This window comes from Aythya marila (assembly GCF_965140915.1).
Source record: "Aythya marila genome assembly, chromosome: 1".
Lineage (NCBI taxonomy): Eukaryota > Metazoa > Chordata > Aves > Anseriformes > Anatidae > Aythya > Aythya marila.
Genome location: NC_139042.1, coordinates 198419565 through 198443792, shown reverse-complemented (window position 1 = coordinate 198443792; position 24228 = coordinate 198419565). Strand labels below are relative to the sequence as shown.

General features: G+C 35.5%; 1 protein-coding gene across 1 annotated transcript in view; it reads left to right on the top strand.

The window, feature by feature from the left end:
* SEMA3A (semaphorin 3A) overlaps positions 1-24228 on the top strand; it is a 342073-nt gene that overhangs the window by 141170 nt on the left and 176675 nt on the right. The window lies entirely within an intron of this gene.

Genomic DNA, 24228 nt, shown 5'->3' with positions numbered 1-24228 from the left:
GGCAGCCTCTAATTACCCACAGAACTGAAGTTTCCTGAGTGAAAACTTGAGATCAAAGGGCATGAATAATAGCCTTAAAGGCATCTCCCCTTACACAGCCTACTCTTAGCCCCTCTGCTGTCCTTTGGTATAAATTAAGCACCTTAAGATGAATAAAACATGAAGCACAGAAGGTTTAGATTTCACAGAAGATGAATGGTTGGGTTATTGATGGGAAAAGGAGCATGGGAAAGTATAAACCATGTAGATCTGAAAATTTAAAACTCTGTAAGCAATCACCTTTCCTTTAGTATTTTTTCTTTTATTTTCTTTTACTTTATTTTATTTAGTCATTTAGTCCAAATCCTTTCTCTTGATAAGGCAGCTGGATTGCTCTGTGTTACTGAGCTACACTTTCAAGCAAGCTCAGAAGCCTTTCGCAGTTCATTCTGTTGATTTCAGTGGGCATACAACCAGGCCATAAAACCACAAGAGCAATCACTGGTTGTTAAAAACCATACAAGCACTTACATTCAATTATAATGAAAAAAGGTGCATACCTCTTGTGTCTCGTGAAACTTAAACTTGAAGGCTGTTTGCTTCCTCATATATATAACATGAATGCAGTTCCTTCCTGATGTAAATTTCATTGCCTTTCACTAGTGTTACACTCGCTGAATTTAATACCTCACATATCCCGTCATGTTATAGATGCATGCAGCCAGAGGAATTAGGTAAGCAGGACCAAAACCCTTTCCAATGCAGGCATTTGTTCATAGAATAAGATCTATCAGGATGAATGGGTACAAGAGGCAAAAGCTGTGTATTTGTTTTGAACAAAATTCTATATTTGCTTTCAATAGAGAACATTTTCTTTGAAAAAGAAACAAGCAAAAAGAGCAAAAAGACAAATTAGTGGGAAATAGTAAAATGAAGTGTTTCTCCATGAGCTGTGAAAAACATTTACTATTCATCCTGACCACTTTTGTTAGAAATCAACATATTAACTTTTTGAAATGTTGATGTTTGGGGAAAAAAAAAAAAAAAAAAAAAAAAAGCTTGTTTGCATTGGAAACAATTGTCCCAGTCTCTTTCTACCAGTGGTTAGACTCCCACATCAGCTTTCTTTGCAAACCAGAGGGAGGTACTGTTATCATCGTACCTCATTAAATCCTATTGCCCAACTATTAGGTCAGTCACACAAACATGGGAAAAAGGGGTTTTCATGCTCTTTCTGCTTGATTAACATTAGGGTTTTGAATAAAGGTCATCTGCTTTCCAGGAAGTTGAGTCAGTCTTTGTCTCCTCTCTTAAAGCTGTTCCACTTTTTATAGTACAATTAAAAATTCATTGGACTAGAAATGAGAACCCAGGTGTCTCTCATCCCTTGGGACAGGTCCAACCACTGTCTTTTAGAGTCATTTTCTCACCCTGACTCAATAAATATTAAAGTATTTTATGCAAAGTGAAAGACCTTCTGTAGCAGAAATGGAGAAAAAATACATACAGAGTATACCATAAATTGCAAAGATTACAGCATCCCCAAGGGAGGTGGGAGTCCTGCCTTTAATCCTTGCTCTGAAGTAGGAAAAAAGAGTTTTGAATATGCCTGAATAAGTGGAATTACACTTATTTTTTGAATTTGGATTAAAATAAAATAAAATAATAAGTGTACAGAAAAGTCCTACCACTCTTTGTCTGAATGGGTCTCCTGACTCTCAGTGCAGAAAGAATCACAGAATCACAGAACCACAGAATTTCTAGGTTGGAAGAGACCTCAAGATCATCGAGTCCAACCTCTGACCTAACACTAACAAGTCCTCCACTAAACCATATCACTAAGCTCTACATCTAAACGTCTTTAGAATGTAATTTAGGAACTGGTAATGATAAGATTGGAGGCTGTCTTTTTTATGGAATTTGGCAAAATCTTTTCATTCTGTTCAGTTTATTTGTGCAAAAAGTTTTGGAGTGACCTAGAAAACACTTTTTGTATATTTCTCCCCTGTCCTGTCCTGTCCTGTCCTGTCCTGTCCTGTCCTCTCCTCTCCTCTCCTCTCCTCTCCTCTCCTCTCTTCTCCTCTCTTCTCCTATTTTTTCTTTACTTTTTTCTCCTTTTTTAAATGACAAATTAAACTTATAAATAAATAAACAGCAAAAACATTTCCATACTTTTCTAAGCTTTTTTTTTTTTTCCTTAAAAGCTTTTTTTTTTTTTTTTTTTTTTTTTTTCCTTAAAGGAGGTGCTGTGAGCCAACTGACTACATTGTAGACAAAAGGACAAAATTACTTTTTGTCCCTGGTGAAGTATGATGGAAAAAAATGACATTTTTCAAGCAGTTTTAATCTTATCTCTGAATAGGTGTAGCTATGCTGAAATTGTCAGGTTTAGGGAAAACTTTGAGCTCCCAAAGCTGATCCAAAGCCCTCTCTGAGTAGGTGACAGTCTCTCTGTTTACTTCAGCTGTCTGTGGAGGGGACGCAATCAAAGTTAAACCCTACTGAATGAGAAACTGTTCCTGTGTAATCTAATATATTAAGACAGAGATTTACAGAAATGAGAGATACCTCAAAGTTATCTTAATATTACAGAAATTTAATTAATTATGCTTTTGAAGTAAGGGTATTTTTATTTATTGTATTCTGCCCCCTCCTCCTCCACCGCTACATTATGGACATAACATATTGACATAAGGACACTGTAGAGGCTAATGAATTCTGATCAATACAAGCAAAATGAAGCAAAATGAGTCAGGCAATATGCAGACTCTGAAACCCTCATCAGTCAAACACCTCTAGCAAACAAAGCCTTTTTCTAATATATGGACACATTCTTTGTATTATGAGTGTACTATGAGCATAGTACTTTGTACTATGCTGCAGACTATGCTATGCTGCAGTGGAAGTTAGTTTAGTTGATCATGAAAAAATAAAATATTTGCTCATGGAGCAAATATTCTCACAACAGTCTTCTAACAATACGAATGGTTCAAAAGGAAAGGGAGTTCGTAGGTCATTCTTATTAAGTGCTTGACTGATTTATTTTTGCACAATTCTCCCTTCTGCTGGAGCTGGGAGAACTGAGATGCATTTTTCCTCCAGAAAGGCTTGCTAGCACTGTTCCAGGCTGTTCGATGTGTGGGAAGGGGGTTAAAGGGATGTGTGGGAAGGGAGGTAAAGGGGGTGAGAGGGAATGTGGAGTGTCACGGACACCGTTATCCCATTGCATTAGTTACTTTGCCACATCCATACTGGTCCAGGAGGTGGAATTTGCTGGATTGAATCCACTCTGCCTCCTCTTAGCCTCCAGAGTCTGCTATATGCCCTTTCTGGAGCTGTTAGGTGGTTGTTTTGCTTGTCCTTGCAAGCCAGTTATTTAAGGAACAGCCCATTTCTACTTCTGGAAAGCTGGTGATTTTTATTATTTATTTTATTATTTTTTTAAAATCTGTCTTAAAACATTTGTGATGTCTTGCAAAGTCAAACTATAATATGGGATACAATTCCTCATCCCTATCATAAACTGTATCTTTTGGGACTACAGCTCCTCTTTTAATTACATCATTACCCTAATTATCTTATTAACATCCTCTGGTGTAGACAGCCTTTTACAGAAGAATGAAATAAAGAGTTTTTTCTTTGCCCCTGTGGCAGGCTCAAGATCAAATATTCAGATACTATTAAACTAATCATAACCATTTCACTGTTATCTTCAACTTTCCCCATCTGTTTGCCCATTCCCACTTGTCTCCTGCCATACCCTTCGACTGTAAGCTCTCTGAGGCAGGGTGTCTTGCAGGGCTTTGTACAGCATTTATTCTTAATTGGGGTGTGTGGGTGGTGGAACAGTTATAATGATAGATTTGTTTTCTAGATTATCAATAACATAATTATGTTATATTAAATGCTAACATTTTTGCTGATCTTCTTTCTTACCTCCTAATTTTGTAGTACTGTGTAACATTTCCAAGACAATTGGGACCAGCAATTCATTTACTAATTAAAAGAACTGATAAATAGCAATGGAAGCAGTTTGAGTACAATACAGGCAAATGGTTCTCCCTTAGTGATTGCCATTCATCAGCTCAACACACTTTGCAGAAGTGAGATATGAAACATTAAAAAAAAGAATTTGATTACGTGATGTCATCCCAATTCATACTTCTCATTTCTCACAATTAGCTCATGCGCTTCATCTATTCATATCATCCACACTGCAATTATACAACTGTTGTTTGTCACTTTTTTCGTTTTCTCCTGCTTTGCAAATGTGACATTTTAACAGCATTGCTTAGGAGAAAATTACAGATCAGAATAACTGGTCATGTGTTGTGTTTTTTTTTTTTTTTGTTGTTGTTGTTTGTTTGTTTGTTTTTTTGGTTTCCTTTATTTTATTTAAAGCAAGAGGATATATTAATTGAAACCTGTGTTCATCAAAGAGAGAATTGGTTTAAGAACATTGGAAGTTGGTTTCACTAGTAAAGAATACAAGCTGAAAATATGATACAGCTGTGTTGACCTCTTTGCAATTATTTTGAAAAGCTGGCTGTCTTCCCCAGCTGATGGTCTGTGAACATGGCAAATAATTTAACATTCATACCACTCCTGCTTTGGCATAATATATATGAATCATGGGGTCACCACTTTCCAAACTGGTAGTAGATCAGAAAAAAGTTAATGACTAAAGTTTTGGTCATAACTTGTTCCATTGATTCCATAATAAAAAACATTGTGAAATGAAATATCAAGGCATAAAAGACATTTTGTATTATGACTCAAAAGTCATGAGGAAAGTCTTTTTTAGTACAACTTGAGGAGTTTCTTTCTAATTTTGGATGTTTCCTGGTGAGCTGCTCAACTCAGTATCCCTGAGTGGCATGCATGGTCCCAGAATTCATGGTTTCTTCTTTGAGACCAGAGGCTTCTACACCATTGAGTAATCAGCCAATTGCAATCACTTTGAGTGAGTTTTAAGAGAATATGCTAGATTATATCTCAACTGAACTTCCAAATTTTGTAATTAGAAGGAAAGTTTACAATTAGATTTTTCTTAAGTCACAAAACATCCACTTAGTGGCTTGTTTGTTTGTTTGTTTGTTTAATATTACTATTAATATAAGCAGAATATGTGTATTAATATAAGCAGAATATGTGAGACGGACAACCTTGGTTAACGTAAATGGCAAAATACATAAAAATCCTGAATATTGCTCCAACAAAGACTGTATGGCCTGCCCAGAGACCTGGGATCATTTCTAGGTGTGTGTCTTCATTACACTTACACCATTTGTGTTAAGAAAGTTTGAGTGTGAAAACCCCACTGGGGAGCAGCACTTTTGATCCTAAGTCCACTTGAGCACTGTGCTTATCTGCACATCATTTCAGAGCAAAGCTGATAACCTAATTAGATGACATGCTGGGCGATTCTCAACACAGCAGTGAGCTGTATCACCTCACCAGTTCTTCTCCGTGAGCCATCATTATCTCTGAGCACGTATGTGACCCCAGTAGCTGGCTGGAGAGGAGCTTTGTATCAGCATTGCAAATTGGCCCTGTTTGAGATTCATAAGCTTAGGCTTATCTGAATTTTAGCTGCTTTTTTTTTTTTCCTGGCTGAGCCAGCACAAGCTAAAAGCAGGGATTTGTGTGGAGATAGAACTAACGCTAGACTTAATGTCAAGTAAACTCAGAGTTTTCAGGTCAGGGAAAGTACAAAGGGGCAGTGAATGTTAATCCAGTCACGGCAGCTATGACCTGTACATCTGCACTGTGCAAGCACATAGGTCATGAAGCATGACTTGTGCAGTCCTTTTGCTTGTGCATGAGAACCTGTTTAAGCAGTGCATATGATGACATTTACAAACAGGGACAAGAAGTGGTTGCCTCTATAAACACCAGCATAACACCAAATTTCTGTCCTCATAAACAGTGACCATAGTTCTGTTCTTGTTTTTACAGAGAACAAGAAGGAAGGAAATAGTGTCACCAGCTTTCCTCCACCCCATGAAAGAGCCACACCAAGTTTCACAGTAATGCTGACAATCTCGCTAGGTGACATGCGCCAGATTTCTCAAGAGCACTGTGAGAATTCAAGCAAACATTGTCTCATCTCTACCCCGACAGTAGTCTACTTGTTTCATCAAATAGAGCCTCTGGCTTGCTCTCTGTTGGGCAGAACACACGCGTACACCTGGCATACATTTGGCACCAAAGGCATTGTACAGCTTCTGTTGCAAAGTAAACAAGCAACTGATAGCAAAACACAGCAATCAAAAGCAGTTAGTGCTTCAACTTGATTTAATGTGAGAAACATGAATTAGTAACAAATACGCTGCTTTTATTTGTCTTCTAGTGCTGTACAAGAACAATCTTTTGATGATAATTTGAGCAAACAAGAAGTCTGTCAGAATTTCTGTAGCTAGAACAACAGGAATAGGAGAACATTTTGTCTTGTGGGTTTTATGTTTGTATGTCTGTTTGTGTTACTGGTGTCATTGGAAATGCTCATGTTACCTGAGATGATGTACAAAATTGTCAGCATCCATGTGTTACCCCCGGCCCCCCTCACTGAAGCAAAGCACTCTCCTTATCCATCTGTGACATTTCAAATGCCTACAGCCTTGGTTTCAGATTTGCAAAGTTAGATCTTTAAGACTAATAGTGTTGCTAAAATTTGGAGAGGCTTAAAATCCTTGTCTCAGACTTTGTACATCTAATACCCAATCTGTTTTACACACCTAATCTACTGCTCTCCATTTTGCACCTGTCATAGTTCACCTGGCATAACTAGGATAAAAGAAGCTCCTAAGAAGAAACACAGTCATAAAGTAAACATTAGAGAGATTTGAATGTAGATGGGAGCAGCCTAAAATTTAAGGGGTCACTCTGGTTTCCCATTCCAACAAAAGCTATGACTGGAAGGTTAATAAAAGGAGGAAATGATCTGCAGCTGATTTGATCAGTAATTCAATTAATCAGTAATTGAACAATTCTTTGAAGTTGTCTTTACATCTATATGTAGATTTTTAAAATTCATTAGCTAGCTTTGTTAGTATTTCTATTCCAAAATATCCTATTAGGGTGAATATAGGAAAGAAAGAATTGCAATAAATGAAAGATATTATGTTTGTAGAATTGTTTGCCATGGAAAACGGAATGCCCAGCTGAACTGGGTGAGAAATCAATAAAAGTACTGAAGCAATAAAGCAGTGTTGTCAGGGCAGGGGGTCTTGGAATACATCCAATGACAAATGCCATTCAAAGACTGTAGTGTTTTATTTGTTTGTTTGTTTTTCTGTCTCCAGATAGTAATTACATGACTCAGATTGTTATCCAGTAGATTAAATGCAATTGATTTCATCTTCAATACACTATTTGGTAAATCATTCTCATGTATGGAGTTTTGCACACACACATGCACAAACACATTAAACTGTAATCAGATCAACAGCAAATACACTTTTATTTGCTGGTTATACAATAGAAGAATGAGGAGAAATTGTTAGTTAATGATCTTAAAAAAACAAAGATAAGAGGTAATCAGAGATTTTTACAGCAGGATAAGAGCTCCAGCTATGAGAACTGCAGAAAATGCTACCTTAATAATTACTTTTCTCATGTTTGTAACACAGCTGTTACCCTTCTGGTGACAGAAGTAGCATACTAGCATATTTTAGACCCATATTTAAACATTGTTTAGAAGGTGAGAGGCAGCCTAATATGAGAGGCCGAATCAAAGACCTGTAAGACCTGCATCATTCAACATTTACCATTTTGGTGGAGATGCTTGTTCAAAAAGTAAGCAGTTTGAGCATTCATTCTCAGGAATATGACCAGAAAATCTGTTCAACCTCCCTACCTGTGAATGGCAATATCCACCAGTGGGGTTCATATAAGCAGTAGCTGTTTCATCTGGCAGCTTATCTTGGTGACATTAACTCTACAGAAAGACAACCGGGAACACAAATTATAGAAGGACTTAGAAAAATAAGTCAGAGTACTATTTTTGAAAGCAGCAACAGAAAGTAATTTTTCTAACATTAACAAAGGTGTAGAAATTCAGATAAATGTTTTAAAATAAAGATCAAATAGTTCAGCTGGGTGGTTCTGAACTTAAATTTATTTTCATGTTACTCTGGCTCTGCTACTGTTTATGTTTTAGCCATGGTACTCAATGTGTTCATCTATTTTTTTTTGTGTGTTTTTCTTACAACTCACTTTCAGATGGGCAAGAAATGAGAATCAGGGATACAGACCCAGCTCTTCTAGACTTTTTTTTTAGTGTTGTATTCCTCCAAAAATGCTAAGTCCAGAAATCTGAGTAAATTGTACATCATTTAGTTCCTGAGATTTCTGAGTGGTACTATTCATATGAGGCACTAAATAGCTTTAGTACTGGTTTAACAGACATGTGATGAGTCTTTTCAAAAATATAGAATCCCAATATTGGAATTTTATTGTCTTCCTTTCACAGCCAAGCATTTAAAAAAAAAAAAAAAAAAAAACCTCATCATCAGGTTAATACAGAATATACAGAATAATACAGAATGTATATATTTATAATCTCTTTTTCAGTTATGTTTTCTTCATTAGCTGTTACTGCTCTAAAGTGACCAGCAGCCTCTGAAATGTTGTCCCAGATGTCTTCATGCCTTCCCATTGGGACCATCTGTTTCATTTGTTTTGATTATGCCGTGCCCACAGGTTTCACTATGTAAACTTACTACAACTCTTACCCAAGAAATACTGTCTTAGGGAAGTGCCCTTTATAAATGTCTACCCAAGATTCTTAAATAAATTACCATTTCTTCGAAGTACATGTTAGTTTGGAGTGACAGTTTCAGACAGCATTGCACTTCTGGCCGTCTATTCCCAGAACATATTCTCACTTCATTTAATGAAAGGATGACTTCTCTTGATCATGTTAAATTAAATTTGGGGAGTTCTTTTTCACCCTAAGTGTCTCTCTATTTTTGTATTAAGTCTCACATCCTACTCATGATTTATTTTATTATTTTATTTTATTTTATTTTATTTTATTTTATTTTATTTTATTTTCATTTCATTGTATTGTATTTATTTTATTTATTCTGTAAAACAAGTACTACCCCACATCAGCTTCATTGGTAGCATGTGTGACTCCCTCCACAGGTTTTAATTTTCTATTATATTTTTGTTTATTTATTTATTTGGCACTATTTTCTTGCTAACTTGTAAAGCACTAGCAGTAATATCAATTAATAGTTGCATTCTGAATCTGTATTAAAACTGCCTAAAATAACATCAGCAAATCTGTGGCAGAATTTAATATGTAATAGGTTTCTATTAAAGTTAGAGCTGTTTTAGAGCAGAAAATAAGATGTAATACATACATGTATGGCTACATGTTTAGCTACAGTATTTTCTGCTAAAGTCATCTCTAGGGAGTCAGCATTATATTCTAATACAAGCCTATTTGTCCTTGCCAATTTAAACAATATCATCTGTGCCTGTTTTCCTTCAAGGTGCCGATTTTCCTTTATCATTAAAATGACTTTATCACTCTTTAACTTAACTTTGGCTTATGTGGGAAGCCCTGCCAGTGTTTAATTTGGGTTGTTATAAAATATTTTTGCCCTTCCCCCAAGGTGTTTTTGGACCATAAAATTACTTTTGCATATCCTTTTGAATATAATTCTTGTAACACCTTAGCAGTTGCCAGGTTGTTTCCTTTAAATAAACCACCATCTAGGACTGAACAATCTCTTGAAAGCCCTTGGAAAATTCTGATCCTACTATCCCATGCTGGTAACTTTGATGATTTTCCACAGTCTTATCTCATCTGTAGCTCTGGCAGTCTCAGTCCACATCTAACCCAAGACCTGATAGGTTTGTTCTTGTGTTGATAACTCCATAATACAGTAATAGACATTGTTCTACTGCATGTATGCCCATACAGTGTTACTGTGGTTATTAAACCTATCCCACTTTTTATCAGTTTGAAATCATAGTTTTGTGTCCAATAAAATAATCATTTCCAGGTTCTCAAACACTGGAATTTTTTGTCAGACTCCCTTTTGTTAACAGTAAATAATGCTTCACCGAATTTATTTAAGAAAGGAATAAAAACAGTTATAAAGGACATGAAGCTTCTTATTTACATTGCTTAAGGTCAGAGACTCCTTCTGAACAGACTGAAACCCATTTTTGGTTAGTGGTTATTGTGGTCAGAATGATGCACGAACCAGTGTTGAACATTTTCAATCACACTACTGTAAATAGTCTCTGCCAGAACCTCTGTTAGAACTTCCACAGAAAAATTGTATTTTTGCTTACTGTCATAGTAGTTATGCATTACTGGTTCTTCAAATGAGCCCAACCAGTTTCAGAACCTTTTTAAGCTTCTCTGTGATGCCCATTAGACCTTTTTGTACCATTTAACTTAGGCAGCATGATTTATGACAAATGTCCCTATACAATTTAGCATTTAGGGAAACTTGGAAAATTTTTTGTTGCATTGTTGATGATTTCAGCTTTACTGTAATCTGTACATATGCCTAGTAGTGTTAAGGTCTCCAGCAGATATGTCTATTATATTGATCTCAAATTATGGTTATTCAGATCTGGGCTACAATCTCTGTTTCTTCTCAAAATTCCAACAGCTCAGAGCCTCTGGTTATGGATGCCTAATGTTTTATTTTATTTTTCTAAAGCAAAATATTACTTGGGCAGGTCTTAGTATTGTTTATAACATAGATGTACAACTTCTGTTATATAAACCATCCACATACAACCTAAGGAGATATATTGTTTAGATCCTGGGCCCTTTGTATGTTTTCTCTTCTCCTAAGTAAGTTGGAAAAAGCCAGTGAGCCAGAAGGATCTCCCTGATAATGTAGCAAACTAGACCTCTGCCTTCCTCAAGAGTCTCTTAGGTCTTTCTCTCTGTCATGCCATTCATTATGTGTATAATGAATGCAACTATTATTTTAGGATGTATCTGTAAATCCTTTTTTTTTTTTTTTTTTTTTTTTTTCCCCCAGAAATGGCAGTTTTATTGAGGGTGCATTGTATGTTGGTTCTGTACTTGCATAATAAATCTGATATTCCTGGGATGAGTGTACAGTATATCCGGAGAATGATTGCTGTACACCGATGCCTCTCATTACCCATCTTTTAGTTGTTGGTGCTACATCAGCTCAGTGGTGGCAGGCACATATATTCAGAAGACAGAAGAAGTAGACAGAAAAGCAATAATGCCACCTTCTTGAAAAATGTATTTTGCTTGGCATTATCAGGTGCTGAGTTAGTTACACTCATTTCACTGCAAATTTGATTGTTACTACTGCAAGACAACGTTGTAAGAAAAAAAATAGCCAAGATTTAAGCAATCTAAATATATTTTAGACCTGTTACTATATATGAACTCAGATGTCACAGATCACTATCCTGACAAAGTTAGATATTTTGGTTTTCTTTTACGTTTATATAAAAATCCTCCTCCACCATTAGAATTTTATTCTTATGTTCAGATATAGGCTTTCAAAAGATTTGTGAGTTTCTCTGTGAGGAGCTGGAACAAGCTATGTGAAACCAAGTTAAAAACCCTGCTTTCATGAACTTAGCTACTTATTCAACTCCTTTTTTTCAACAGTATATATACGAGCCAATAACTATTGGCTCATAGTTATTTGATTTCTTTAGTTGCAGTACTGCATGTGGTTCCTTTATGCTTATGAGATTTGGAATGTACATACATGCAAAATGTAGACTGTTCCCAGCAGCATCAGACGTTCCATGGTGGCCGGGAGGAAGCCTCTACCTTTACCCTCAAAAACTAGAAGTGATGAGATGTTTTTTTTTCCGTCAATTGATGGCACTATTTATAACCACTTTGATCAGTTTTCTGAAGATGTGCTTCTCAGTAAAGGCTACTGCTATTGCATATGCCTTTCTCTCTCTTTTTTTTTTTTTTCTTTCTCTTTTTTTTTCCTCTTTTTCTCTTTTTTGTTTTCTCCTTTTCTCTTTTTTTTTTTTTTGAATGCCCATATGTCAGAGCCATCTCCACAAGCCAAATGGACAGAGCATCCATTTGTTTTTCAAAGTGAAGTTGTAAGATGGTTCTTACTCAAATAATCAGATTTCCATGTTATGCATTATTATTTACTTATTTATCGCATTAAAGTGATATTAGAAACTCCACCTAACTGTAGTATTCCATCATGTCACATCCCCATTGAATCAACAAATGGTTTGTGTAACTTTTGATCTGTATCTAAATGACAGTACAGAGGGAAGGTATCATACATTTTAAATATAAACTATTAATAACAGGCTGAATTTTTTTTAAAAACTCTGATAACACTTCTCTAATGAAAACAGTTATTAAATTTCTATTATTATTGAAATAATTTTGTTGTGAAACTCAGCTCAGCTTCCAAAGGTTATAGACACAAGAAAAAGATACTTTATTAATTCTTGATATTTTTACCATCTCTTTCCTAGCCCTGGAGGCTGCCCATCAGTAGGAATAGAATAGAAACACAGAACTGAAGAAATATAGTAGAAACAGAGCACCTAGATAAGATTTTCTTTCCCTCTGTCACTAACAGCCTCTTCTTGTTTCAGAAACATTGGAGAAATATCTTTACCTACAAAAATTAGGTAAAGTGATGCATATGAATTGTTCTTTAGAAAAAGTTATTCAGTGAAGCTAATTTTTGAAAGGCAACTTCAGACGTCCTTTTACATAAATAAAAAGAGGCAGCATAGATATAGTAGTAAGTACAACAAATCTTGCCCTGTTCACTGATCCAGCTGTGAATGGATCACTTTCTGGTAATACAGCCTAAGAAATCCTCTATGCATCCATAGTTTTTATTTCTCTTTTGACAATCAGCATTATGATGGAACTTTTGGTAGTGTGAGCTGCTTTCCCAGATAAAGTAGTAGAAAATCCTTTAAATGTTAAATGTCATCTGCCTCAGTTAAATGCCTTAGCTGACCAATTGATCTGTAACCCATATAATTGTCTGTTCTGAGTTGAAGCTTGCATTACTTATTTATCAGCATTATAACATTAACCTGTCCTGTTCTAGACTCTGCTGACATTATGGCTTACATATACGTAACAGTTTCTTCTGACTGAGAGGTGTCCTAACAGAACTTGCTGAAATGAAGTTACAGCATTTTTCCAACTCCCAGCTGCCATGAAGGAGGCAGAACCCTTCTGTTCTCTCTATCACAATTTTCTTGGTTCCTGAAAACAGCTTTTATCTGATAGTAGCTGTGGCAGTAAAAAATCAAAATCGGAAGTGAATCACAGCCAACTCTTCCACTTGTGCACAGGATAAGTATGCCATTAACCATGTCTCTCTTAAAGTTATTTATCTCATGCAAGCAAATTAGTTTGAAGCTAAGATATCTACATGAATGCAGATATCTGCTATCAGGTCTCTGCTGGCTAAAGCTAGGCACTTGACAGAAACAGAAGTGGAGTTTGCAGGACAATAGGACCCATGCGTATAGAATGTTTGTAAATTAATATAATAAAAATATATACCCAACTCTCACCCTCCCCAGTTATATATGTCAAAAGACAGAATAAAGCACATTATTGACATCAGCCCCTAACTTTACGCATATATATCTTGACATTGTGCTTTCCTCAGCAAACTTGAGGTCTCTCATGAACACAAGATGATATATACATAATACATTGAATTGAATTCATAACATTTTATGGGTAAGTGTCTTCATTTCTGTATAGCTGTGACTGTCATAGTATGACTATTTCAGATATTTTTTTCTCTTAGAGAATACATAATATATCATATAAATAGCTTGAACATTAGTGCCGTTACTAATCATAATGTTTCCAAGAAATAGCTTATAATTCTTTCCCACCATGTACACAGACTCTGAACTCAGAGACTATTACTAGATTTTGAGTTTGTTTAATCATTCCTGTCTTGATTCTTTCCCTCCTGCCTCTACTGAGACTTTCAACCACAAATATCAATGTTAGGTGTAATTGCTTCTGCAATGTGTTATACTGAGGAAAAACAAGTATACCTTATAGGTGCTTTTTGCATTGATGACAGAGGTATGAGATCACTTATTTTTACCTTACACTAGATAGGCTGTGTTTGCATAGTCAAAAGATTCATAACAACTCAGTTACCCAGTTCTATGTCTCAACCCTATTTCATGAGCCTTAAAACTCAGAGTTTGTGACTAGTGTGATGTTTCTTATTTCAGAAACATATATAATGCTATTCAAGTACTAAGCTATCTGTTCTGCTCCTTAGTCTGTTTCCATACATCCAGAGCTGTTTCTAGGCAGGTAGTATTAGTGCCACTAAATCCTGAAGCTCAAACATCCAGTATGAGCTACCACTGTTTGCCTTGCAGGTAACTATTCCCAAGATCCTTCCATGTGTTGATTCCATGTCAAAGCAGCTTGAATAGGCCTTTGGTACTTTAGTTTACGTGAATGAAAGAAAATCACAGAAGATACCAAAATCTTATACAGAAAAAGTGTTCCCTATAATTTCAAGCACTGAAAAGAAGGCCTTTCCTAATTTGTCTGCTCGCACAGAGAGAATCGATGGCACAGAATTTTAAATAGCTTATTCTCCCACAAACAATTCTTTCCAAGAGATTTTCAGAAACGGTGGCAAGCTTTACCTGCCTCCAAGTGAAATGTTCTGTGAAAGATATTTTTTGAGACTCATTATTTGAAATTCTGGCTCTTTTAATTTGCTTCACATGGAGGCACTCAAAATAAATACACACTTATGAAGATGATGGTCCACATTGCACAAGAGCAGATGTGTCAGAGGGAGATATGTAACACATTTTTCATCTGCCAGCATGAGTATGTTAATGACATGATGGTGTGTGACTTCAGTGTTTTAATTTAGTGGCTCAGGGATTATGCCTGTAACATGCCAGGTACGACTATTATAATGTACAAGCAAGAATAATGCTTTAAATAATGATAACAACAATGGCAACACTAATAATTTCACTTGATGTGTCTCCATTCCTAATGTTAGCAAAATAAATAAATAAATAAATAAATAAAATAAAAAATAAAAAAATAGACACAGAAAGGGACATAAAATGTTTTATAATATAACAGATAATCAGAAATTAAAAAATAAAAATAATAATAAATAAATAAATAAAAAGGTCAGAGGGATGAAATAGCTTGCACAGAAAGCCCACAAACTAAACTAAAAAAAAAATCTGGAGACTATTTTATGTCTCCAGACTTGAAAGTGACAGAGAAGAACATGTGGCAATTACAGAACCATTTTTATTGCTTTAAAATAACACAGTTTAATTGCTTTGATATAAATGTTGAAGCATATCTCAACTAGGAGCAAAGCAGTGTACTCAATCATGTTACTTTTAATGGAAACAGTCTTGAAAATCGGTGGGGCAAAGAACATTTGTCATAACTGCTGGCCTAGCAAGTCATGCAAGCACAACTAGATAAATAAGGTAACATGTCCTGCCACTTGTAACTTTATCCTCCAGTATATTTCATCAGAAGGTTCTTAATTTTAATCTGAATGTCTCCATCTTAATGAGAATGAGACTTGCATTTGGCTAGAGCCCAGATCAATTTCACGTAATAACAACAGTAACCATCTCAAACTTATCCTTTCCAGTAATTGAACTATATAGCATGCTAAAAAACAGCAACAACAAAAACACATAAACACATAAACAAATAAACAAGTTAACAGTCTATATCAAAATGTGCTTTATAAGTTTTGCTTTAGGAGTCTTGAAAATGTGATCAGTGAAGAAATACAACATTTGAGGAAGTGGCTGTTGCATATACAAAATGTTGGAAGAGATTAGTGAAATAGGTTTTGCATTTTTCATGCTGTTTCCACAGGAGATGTGCTGAAAGCCATAAAGATATGCTTCTTTCTCCAACTAATTTATTTCACATATACAATAATTTGCGGTCAATAAATCTAGGACGGATTTCCATGGTAAGGCATTGGTGTGGCAAACAGAATAGATAACTTTATTCATAATGTGGTTGTGGTATTTTTATAATCAGTTTTGTAATGTGATATCACTGGAGAGTATCATCAACCAGTGTTCAATATTAAACAAAGTTTTCCAAAGCAACACATGCTATATACTAATTCATGTCATCAGGGATCCATCTTATGGTGTAAGGGACTCATCTTGTATGCACATGGCTTTTGACAAGATGATAGCTCTGAGAAATTTACTTGTACAGTTTTATAGCTGGGCACTCCAGATGGAACATTTTACCATAGTAGGACATTTTACCAAGAGGAAAATAACTCCCTCACCAGCCAGACTTCTCTTGACTTATGAAAACAAGACTTCTGGAAGGGTAGGAACTTCTGAGCTTTTTAATGAGAAATAATGACTTCACAATAACAATTTCAGTAAAATAAACAAAACCTTTGTTTATTTCGTCCACCTGTCTGTATATTTGACATCTTATAGAAAGCAAAATATTTAATCTGAGAAAATAATTTCCTTAGAAATATCTATTAAAGAGGGAAACATGTTGAAATCCAGTCATTTAAATGATCCAGAGTTTAATATTTGTGAAAAATAATTTACAGTTCAAATCTCTGTGTAATGGTCTACTTATTCCCTAAACTTTGAGAGACTAGAAATCTTGGTCCTGCATCTGTCTAAGTTAGTCATCAGACTTAAGTTTAGTCATAGTCCGACATTTTTTCAAGTGTTTTCAGCTGTTAGGATGAGAAAATTCAGCTTATACACCATCTGATAACCTGTTTCCCCAGATTCCTGTCTTTCCTGGAGGGCCTTCTTTAAAGTCCAAAGCGTGCTAAAGGAAAAAAAAAAAAAAAAAAAATTGGCCTTCCTTAAATATGGATTGTGCTGGATGTACTACTCATAACATTTCAACACGCATAGGCACAGATCCAGCAAAACATGTGTAAAATTTGAAACCCATGAGTAACTCTATTGAAGCTGCCAAAGATGGTAGGATGAACAGAGAAACCACTGAATTTCAGAGCAAAAATATAGGATGAAACTATATCCTTAAACACAAGACTGTAAGCTTTAGAAGGATATTCATTCAGCACTTGTCAAGAAGGATGAGAAGGATGTTGCTTTTCAGGTTATTCTCATAAATCATTATGGTATCTAAAATTAATCAAATGATTCCCGAGAAATATACATGTATTTGTATTCAGTTTTCCTTTTCTTATGTTTCTGCTTGTAGTGACTTTTAACTCCAGTGGGAAACTGGACTAAATTGTATGTGTAATATTTTTCTGCTTCGGCAAAGTCATTTGACTTACATAACCAAGCATTGAGTAGAGTGGGAATATTTTTAAAGGTCAAATCATAAAACTGTAAACTCCAGAGGGAATTATCTCTAGGGAGTTATATCAACTGTACCACTCCCCGTATGAAAACTTAATTGATGTCACTTGGTTGAAATTATTATCTCTTGAGTTGTAAGTTGATATGACGTTATGTAAGATAACAGAGTAAAATGCATTTTTCGGATCAGATGTTAAGCTCTGCTTGTAGTATCACAATTGGTCATTGTAAAAAATGATTATTATGTCACAAACAGAGGATTATGATGTCAGGTGGGGAATAAGTGCAGAAGCAGATAAATTCTTAAGAAACAACAGCAATTCTGTTTTCATGCACTGTCTTCAGAAAGAAAGAATGGGAAAGAAAAAAAAAAAAAAAAAGGTTCAGGGAAATATAGTGCACAGAAGAACACTTGTTTCCAAATAAGATATTTCATAAAGTTTTCCATAAGGTGACAGCTGTTTTTTCAAGCACCGCATTCTGTTCTCCGTTACATCAGTGCAAATCCAGAGAACTGCATTTGAATTGTTGTTGTTTGGGAGTGACATCAGGGTAACTGAGAGCAAAATTTGGCTTTAATACATTTTCTCAGAAACAGAAACCATTTATTCCCCTCAAAATAGAGAAGGGGGAATTACCACACATCATATGACATCATGTATCGTTCAACACTTTGGAAGAAAAACGGAGAGCAAGATTTGTTTGAAGTCTGAGATGTTGTGGTTTTTTTCCTCTTCTCCTCTTTCTAATTTGCACAATTTATTGGGAACCCCCCCTTTTCTGAAGCACAATACAGACCTTTTGGGCACAGGGGAGCTCTCTTAACAGTTGGTTTTGCCATCATAATAAACTCTTTAAGGACACTAATTCTAAGCTTCAGCACACCTCCCTGTCGTTAGCAACATAAGGCAAGTAGTTTCAGGGCTGCTTAACAGCAGCTAAAATGGACTGTTTGGAACAAAATTAGATTTGGTAAACTTAGTTCTGAGGTGGAAAATTGCCTTAAATAGGTAAATACTGGCCTTGTATCAGCTTTGTCTGCAGTGTCATGTAAATTCACCTTTCTGAAGCCACCAGTGGTAGGGGAGGAGGAAATGAGATTTCAGCTTCTAAAAGCAAGTGACAAGCAGCTTCAGAACCTAAACACTAACACATCAACTTGCTGGCTTCATTTGTATTCAACAGATGCCTTGCTTTTTCCCCCTCGCTGCCTAGTCTGTACCAATCAGTATAAACAATAGATTTTTTTTGTCTTTATGAACATATTCTTGTTCTGTTTCACTTGAAGGTGGAGATAAAACATGTAAGGAAAAATAAAAAATAAAAAGGAGGAATGTAACCTTCATAGACACATATTTATATTTTTTAAAATTACTATGTAAAGCATCAAGAAATACTCTGGAATTTGGCCTAGAGATTCATGAAATCAGTATAACAGGCATATAAGCTTTATACAGAAAGAAGAAAGAAAAAAAAAAAAAAAAAAAAAAAAAAAAGAAAAACCTGAAGGATCCATCTGTGAGATATTTTGAAATGCCAGGGAAAATGAAGAAGGCTAATTATGCTAATTTTACATTACACTTGTATACAACATGTATTGTCTCTAACTATATGTATATATAACGTGTGCCGGCTTGAGTCCAATCTCTTTTCCATGATTGTTTCGGTATAGCATAAAGTATGTTGTGATTACACTACTTTGCATGTACAGAATACCTGGCTTATTAATATATATATATCCTTTCTAGTTTGATCACAAAGTGTTGATAAGTAGCTAATTCTGGTCCAGAATTAAGAATTTATATTATCATGGGAAATATTTGTTGGCAGTACCAGCATCTTTGTCTTTCCTTCTCTTCTGGTACAGGGCCTGGCTCTGAAAGAGCAGAAAGATGTTGCACAGTGTCAGCAGATCTCCATTATCGTATGACCTCCAACAGGGTGTCAGGCTGCACTCCTCCCCACATCTGGCCATGTGTTTCCTTTATTATGTTTACCATTGCCATTAGTGCTCAGTCACTGGGTGAACTGCTCCAGGGAGCTCTGAGTGCTGAAACTGCATCTTCAGCTACTTGGAGAGAAGAGATAGACTGCAACTGCTCAGACTTTGGTTTGACTGCACTTTCACTAAACCCAAGTGCTGATGGTAAAAACTCATTAGAGAGTCAAGGATGCATTATATCATCTGATAGTCCTTCTAGTTATACTCTCTGCTTGCATATATAAATATTGAGATAGCAAAATATTGTTTATTTGAAATATTTTTAGAATGCCTAAGAGTAAAATCAATCAATCAATCAAACAAACAAACAAACAAAAAATCTTAGTTTTCAATTATTTTCCTACAGAAATGCTCTAAGGGTATGTGTGTGTGCATGTGTTCAAGCTACATTTGAATTTTCACAGGCAAGATTTACATGACTGACAGGTTCAGCTCCATTCTAACTTTGTTTTGGATTTTAAGACTTCATGAGACAGAAGAAATCTTTCTTTCCTGTGTCTTTTACCTGCCTAAAATATCATGGACTGTGATGTCAGAGAAAAAATAAGAGAACAATGTAGTGGAAAGATTCTCTGAAATAGTTACAAATTCAAACCAGAGAAGGGATAATGTTCCCCTCCCTGTCTGAAACCCCTATTCACTGGGGATTCAGAAGGGGAAAGACAGTTAGTTAGTGCTTTTTTAGAGTCTGTTTTTCTTTGAATCCCCCCTCCCCTTTCCTTCTAGCACACACTTTCACATATTGCTGACTCTAAAAGCATTCACAGAGGTCAAATTATTGAAAGTTCAACCAAGTTTTCCTAGGCTATCACAGTTTACTTACCATTCCCAGTTTCTGCAGAGTTGTGATTAAATAGCTATCAGTTTTGGCATCAGAAGCCATAAGCTGACTCTTTAGCCCCTATGTTTTGTGTGATTTTGTTTGATCTTCCAAAGATGATTTCTACCCACAAACTCTATTCAACAAAATCAGACTTCTAATTTGTCAAAAAAAAAAACATCCTCATTAAAAAGTTTTTCAGTCTAGAAAGTCAAATAGGGCAGTTATATGAAGATGACAGCCAGTGGTTAGAGTTTTGTTGCGTTTATGTCTTTGTCATATACTAACAAACCACTCAGCACAAGAAGGAACAAAAATAAATAAATAAATATAAATAAAAGGGAAAAAAAAAAAGGGAAAGAAAAAAAAAAAAGTCCAGATCATACAATGATCATAGCAGATGTTGCATACGCTTTCAGTTTACGGTTTGTGCATATGACTCTGCTGCAATTCACCTGGGCTATTTAAAAGCCTGTGATGAATGGGTGGCACACAAGATAGTGTTGTGTCTTTCAAGTCTTTGACAGTTGGCAGTAAAGGTTACTAAGCAAAATTACATAGGGCCAAAAGGTTGGCTATGATGGATCCCAGATACAATAGAACCGGGGGTTTTCTGTATACCTAGTGATAAGGAAGGACTTCTAGGGCTGACAGGAAGGACTTGTGTACTATGACAAATGAAGAGGTAAGGATGCGATTGTTGGCATAGTACGTGAGAAAAAGAGGATCAATTTCTTGTCATCTTAATGTCTTAGTGTGTGGCCCTGAGCAAATCCCTAAGGATCAGACCTTGAAAGGTGTATGGGGAGTCTATACATGCAAATCAGAACATAAAGAGATTTTCAAAGACAAGTAGGAACTTCTGAAAACCATATTTTGATATTGATCTATATCTTTCTAAGGGCATGACCTTATTTTTCATAGTTACAACAGTTATTTGTTTTTGTTTTTTTTTTTCAGGAAAATAGGTATTGTTAGTTGTTCAAATTCTGTAAAAAATATGGGTCATAAAAGTTGAAATTGGATGTGAATGCTAAAGTAACTGAATATGTAAGACTTTTATATATAATACACCTTGCAAGCTGGTTCTTCAGCCGGTACGGGACTGTTTTATTATCTATCTTCTCAGAGATCTGCCAACTATTAAATTTATTATTTGTTAATCTGTTATTTGTTAATCTGTTATATGTAAACCTGTTATTTGTGAGGACGCCTTCCGGCTTGGTTACAATTCCCTCAACAAAGTTCAAAATGTCAGGCCTGGAAGAAGCCAAAAGTTTCAGGGTTGTTGTTGCTTTGTTTTCCCCTTTGTAATTATTTTTCTTAAATTGGCTTTTCTCTGAAGAATTAGAACGTCATATCTTTCTTTGCATTTCCCTCATCCCCTGTAAAAACAAACAAACAAACAAACAAACAAACAAACAAACAAAATGTCCTTGTTAGTATTTCCTCAATGAACGCCCAACAGCCAGTAAACATAAGAAATCAGAGGGATGGAAGTAGCTGTATTTGAAAGGTAACAGACTTGGAAATTTTGCTCATTTTGGATGAGTACCCCAGAGCTAATCCATTGGAAACAGAAGCTACTGCACCACACCATGAGTTGGGAAAAATAAGCTCTTCGTTACTCTTATTAATGCCACATGCTTGGCACTTAAAGCAGGTTTCTTACTATGGCTCTGGGTATCATAGTTCACATACATTTGAATATGAAGATGAACATCAGGCAGTTGAGGCCAAGGAAATAGAAAAGTTTTGTTTAAGTTTGAAGAGCAATCTGCAAATGCTGCTGTTCAGACAGGCATATAACCTTTCTACAGAACAGGATGCAAAGAATATTTTTGAAGAATTTGATGAGGTGTTTAATAGACCTGAAAGTATTGTGAATAAAACACATCATACTGGTACAGATCCTATTATGCTGCCAAAAGAACAAACATCACATATAGTATAGTCTCATTAGTCCTGAGAAATGAAGGAAAAGTTGATTGTGACAAGACAATAAAATGCAGTGTTACTGAGAGAAGACAGATACTAACTGGCTTGGTTAACAACCTGATCACATGCAATAATAAAAAAGTTACAGATTTGTGTAGATTCAGGAGATTTGAATAAAGCTACCAAATGCAATGTAGCCCAGGGGAACACTGGGGATTGACATGTCTAGACTTCTAAGAACAAGAATATTCCCAGATCTAGATGCAAGCCAGTGATTTTAGCAAATTTAGCTTGATAAAATGTTAAAATCTACACCTTCAGCTCCCTTTTTGCTGGTGCATTTTTAAGTAACTTTGCTCTGTAATTGCTTCAGAACTTAAAAACTGCCAGTTCACAGAATTTTAAAGCCTTTAAGATCCAGGTGGAAACAGTGATTTGTAACCTCTTGAGCTAGTTTGATAATCATCACCACTGTTAAAGACAAATAAATAAATAAATCCAACCCAATAAATCCAGTTAGGTCTGAATATCATAAGCATTTTTCTTCACCATATAGACCTTTTACAGCTTTCTTCTTTTTTCTTGATTTTTTTTTCTTCCATATGAAAGGAAGAAGAGCGTACTATTACGTACTATGTCAAGTAGACTCCTGGTTTTGATTCCTGTCTGATATCAGCACTTTCACTTAAAGATAAAGCTTCAACACATGTTGCCTTCAGAAGTGAGGCCAATATCTGAAGTTCCTCTCCATTGCTGCTTACTCAGCTTTTCTCCAATACTAGTTCATATTTTTTTAAGCTCTATGAGCTGGCATATGCACTGAGTCTGCATGAAAAGCAACCCCTTTCATATTCCCACAAAGATTATTTTTAAACAATCTTTTTTATAATTTTTCTGGAATGTCCCCACAAAAAAAAAAGTCTGTAACATCCCAAATGAAAGAGTGGAAGTCTGTGACATGAAAGCAAAATGTGGCAGCTGAGGTCTGGATCTTCTTAAATGGGATTTTGCTTCTGAATTCAGCGTGTTTTGATACTGCACCCTGAGCCTCTCACACATCACATGACAAATGCATTTATTTATAATTGAGCTCTAGGTTAAAGCTGCTCTTGGACCAATAATTATTCAGTTATTCTAAAGTGTGTTACAGGTATCATTATGTATACAACTGGAGCAATTTCAAAGGGACCTTTTGCAGAATTGTAAACATTCTGATTATCAAGCAACTCACCTACTACAGGAGAAAATAGCAGGGAGTCTATATGAGTTAGGATTTCACATTTCCTACAGGAGTGTGTTCTCTAGGGAGGTTTTTAGCAACCAGATACAGTCTAAGAGGCTGTTGGGGATATTTTATTTTTATTTTTTAATCTGATGTTATCCAGAAATTGCACAATGAACCCAAGAAATCTTTATTTTAAATATTACAAAGCTAGTACTGCCAATCGAAAACAGATTCTGGCTATTCCTTTGCAGTTCTGAGAAGTACCTGATCACATTGATATAAACAAGTAATGACTCATCTAAGACACAGGAAACAATTCTGAAAACATAAGTACATTTTTAAAGCATACTAAAGACTTTCTTAGAGCAGTTAAGCTTTCAAGAGCTTCTAAGTATAAAAATCACAGGAGCAGCAAGAAGATTTGAAGTAATCATGAGTCAAGTAAGGCTATTTCTGACTAATGAGAAGCTCCAAGTAATGCCAACTTATAAGTGACTGAAAGAATAATTCTGCATGGATGGTCAACAGTGAAAGCCCAGTCACATCCAAGTAGAAGTTTTTATAGGATCTATCAATGTAAAGTTGTTGCACCAAGCAGTATAGGCAGTATAAAAATCTCCAAATTATTGTGCCACACAGCATGAGACCAGAAATGTTACACAGAACCCACAAGTGTCTATCCAGATTTTGGAAAGTAAAACACTGTATAGAATGTCATATAAATGCCATTACAGAAAACAAAAATAAAGTCTGGAACAGCTATGGGAAATGATGCAGAACTGTTGTTTCTTCTGAACTCATTGAGTAACAATGGAATAATTAAACTAATGCGATCTTCTTTTCTTAAGGGGAGAAGGATATTATTTAAAGAACCGGGGAAAGTTGGGATTTTACTTTTTCCCTCTCTCCAAACTGAGTAGT